We start from the raw sequence: 3830 nt of genomic DNA, 5'->3' as shown, positions 1-3830 counted from the left end.
AGTAAAGCTGCCAGTCAGCCTTAGTAAGCTGCTATTTGGACGTGCACGCGGATGGCGTAGGAGTCAGCAAACGGAGAGCGCTCGTGTAGGTGTCAGAAAGAACAGACCACTCAAGACGATAGGCAAACTGGGCAGTGCAAAAGGATAGTTCCAAATGGGAATAAGTGTGTGAGGAGTCAGAAAGGAAAGTGGGTGCTCCAGTGTTAACGCATAAGAGGTTAAGTTGATTAATTAAGTCAGCCAAGAGGGCAACTCTTTGACAGGTCCTGGAAGAACCCCAAAGGGGATGATGCGCATGTAAGTCACCGAGTAGCAAAAATGCGGGAGGTATCTGCCCAATAAGCTGAAGGAATTCTGCCCTGGTGACATTGAATGATGGAGGGACGTAAATGGTACAGAGGGAAAAAGTCACGTGGCGAAGGAAAAGGCGAACTGCAACAACTTGAAGATGAGTAGTCCGGCAGATGGGATGACTACGAAGGTCATCCCGTATAAACAGGATGACGACCCCATGATATGGAATGCTGATCTCAGGGGAAGGCCAAAACGAATCGGTAGGTAATTTGAAAGCTCAAAGTTGTCGTGAGGGCGCAATATCGTTTCCTGATGGCAGAGTACACGGGTATCCTGCAATGCTAAAAACAGCTTTGTGGGACCGAAAGCCGCGAACGTTCCGTTGGAGGACAGTCATGAGGAGGAAGAGATGTAGGGGTGTGAACTCTCCGGCCGCCGAGTGACAGCCGGTGTACAATCGCTACTACAGGGCACAGAAGCTGGAGGATCCTGCTCCATGGGGTCCACAGAAGCATCGGCATACTTGTGTGGTCGATCTGTCCAACGCTGGAAAACGGATGGTGGTGCGCACCAGCGATATACACAGAACGGCCGGGCTATGGTACCACTTGGTGACACCGTCGAAGTGGACCCTCGGGTTGGTGAAGGAGGAAACCGTTTGCTTACTACTTCGAGCCCTTCCAGTTAGAGGAAGACTCGGCTGTTGTTTGGCTAGAGGTACAGAGGAAGTCTTCACAGGAGTACTCCTTCTGTCCTTTCTGGCCTACTGGTTGTGTAGCTGGTGGCTCCGCCCCTAGAGGCGATAGTTTGAGGACTTGTTGCACAGCTGGACAGGGGGATGGCGATGCTACCTTGACACTGGGCGATTTCACAACCTCAGATCTGAATTGGAGGTCGCATGCCTGCATGGCCATGTCCTTTATGGCGCGAGGGGTAACAAGAACAGAACTATAGGAACCAAATGGGAGAATGCAGGGTTTGCGACTAGCCAGTAACTTGCAAGCGACTGGGTAAGACACCTTTTCCTTTACCCATATCTCCTGAACACCCTGCTCATCAAGATACATGGGACAATCCCGAGAGGAGGCGGTATGGTAGCCATTGCAGTTGATACAGCCCTCGTGTGCTTCCCTGCCACAGTTGACACATTTGACTGGATGTCGACAAGAGATTCTAGTGGGGTTGAAATGATGACACTGGTAGCAGTGAATTGAGTTCAGAATGTACAGCCGGACTGTGATAATCTCAGAGCCTGCTTGAGCTTGGACGGAAGCACCACTCAGTCAAAGATGAGAAAAGAGTGCGGGTAGGCACTAAGGAGAAATCAACCTTTTTCATTACACGATGAACAGCAATGATACCTTGATCACAGAGGTAAGATAGGATTTTGGCCTCGGCTAGACTGTCGAGCATACTGGTGTAAATTATGCCATGGGAAGAATTCAAAGTTTTATGGGTCTCAACACGAACAGGGTAACCGTGGAGAAGTGAGGCAGCAAGCAGTTGTTGTGCTTGAGCATCAGAAGCGGTCTCCAAAAATAAAGCGTCATTCAGTAAACGAGAGTAGGATTTCACAGGGCCAGCAATTGCATCAACACCTTTCCCAATAATAAACGGATTTACCGTGGTGAAGGACTGACCGTCTTCAGTATGTGGGACCACGAGGAACCGTGGTGCAGTGGGAAGGGTCTTTGAATCATTAGCCTCATTACGTTTACGTTTTGTAGACGCTGAGTGGGAAGATGATTGACTCATCTTGAGGAAATCCCCCGTGAATGCCAGCGTCTCCGATGGCGTGCTCCTTCCAGTGGTACCACTTGGTGACACCGTCGAAGTGAACCCTCGGGTTGGTGAAGGAGAAAACCGTTTGCTTACTACTTCGAGCCCTTCCAGTTAGAGGAAGACTCGGCCCTTCACAAGGGGGCGCACCCGCCTTAGGTGATTGTTCACACCTCAGGTCACACCTCCTGAGATTGCAGCTCAGGCAGTCACCCCTCCTTGGGCCTGGCCTGTACCAGGGGGTATGTACGAACCCCACATTGTCGACCCAGTGCTAGGAATTCTGCTTTACCCAGTAACCTGTTACACGTCAGACGCATAAGCCGGCCTTCAGGAGCGCACAGGGATGAAGAGGAAAAAGAGGAACCTCAAACGCCGAAGCAGAGAAACGGGTGGAGAAGGGACACAAAGAAAGGAAAAGGGAGCGAAAAACAAAGAAGAGACTATTCGTTCGCTAGCGACAGAGTGCAGAGCTTTCTCAATAATACCCGAGACATGTTCCCCAAGGGAGGGGAAAAAGTATAGCAAGAGTACAGACATGCAGCACGGAAGGGGAAAAAAAGCTGCAAAGGCTGGGGCTCCATGGTAGCTAAGCACGAACCCGCCGAAGAGTGGCGAACCCCCTGGGGGGAGTAAGTAGGTAATCGATCTTTTTTCCGTACTAAGTGCCTAAGGACTAATGACCAGGTATCAGAAGTAAGTGTAGGATGCGTTTTGACAATAACTGCGTATTAAACATTAAGGCCATTTGTGGGAAAATTGATACTGAAAGTCCAATCTTACCAACTTGAGGGACCTGAGAAGGATCTCTTTGGGCACCATTTATCCGTAGACACTGACCGACGTCAGGTCTGAAGAAACCGGATTAATATTTCAAACATAACTCTCTCTGGCCGAATCTTCAATACCCACCAAAGAAAAATCACCCAACAGCCGTGTGTTTTCAGAATTTATTGTTTTATTTTCACGATCAGTTTCAGCATCTTACTAATGCCATGTTTAGGCCCCTATGCACTCCCAGTATAGATAATCAGATACATCGATGCTTGGGTAACTGGAACCATCATCATTGCATGCATCGATGTATCTGATTCTCTATACAAGGAGTGCATAGGGGCCTAATGACATCAATGAGATGCCGAAACTGGTCTTGGAAATAAAATAACAATGTGTGAAAATATATGGCTGGTTGATAATTTTTCTTTGGTAAATATCTGGCCAGCCGCTGTCCCTTATCCACGACAGATAAACAGAGACGGAGTCTTAATTAGGCCATTGCATCAATTTTCCTCCTTCGCAACAAACAAGGAAACTACATCACATTTAGAGGTTAGGTTCTTCAAAACGGCAACACGCCAAAACACCTTGGTGTGACCCTATACGGTCTTCGATATGCAAAATCCGTATCGGGAATGTGACAGCGAAAGTCAAGACTTGGAAGAATACGCTTCAGAAGTTAACAGGAAACGCCTGTGGTGCAATTGCAATGGTCCTCAGATCATTAGCGCTGACTCTTTCATACTCAGTTGCAGAATACTGCTGTTCCACCTGGCTAAACAGTTATCATCGTAAAATAATTGACACACAGCTCAACCCATCAATGCGTCTCATCACACTGTGCATTCTTTTTTGTAATTAGACATGACTGCCTTAAGGAGATCCATAGTGTTGGTCAGTCATACGGTAACCTCGGCTGTATATGTGTCGTCCAAGCAAACGGTTGTTTTTGGACACAGTGCTATTGAGTGCTGTGTTCA

Source organism: Schistocerca americana, chromosome 2, assembly GCF_021461395.2.
Source record: "Schistocerca americana isolate TAMUIC-IGC-003095 chromosome 2, iqSchAmer2.1, whole genome shotgun sequence".
NCBI classification, from domain to species: Eukaryota; Metazoa; Arthropoda; class Insecta; order Orthoptera; family Acrididae; genus Schistocerca; species Schistocerca americana.
This window is presented reverse-complemented; position numbering follows the sequence as displayed.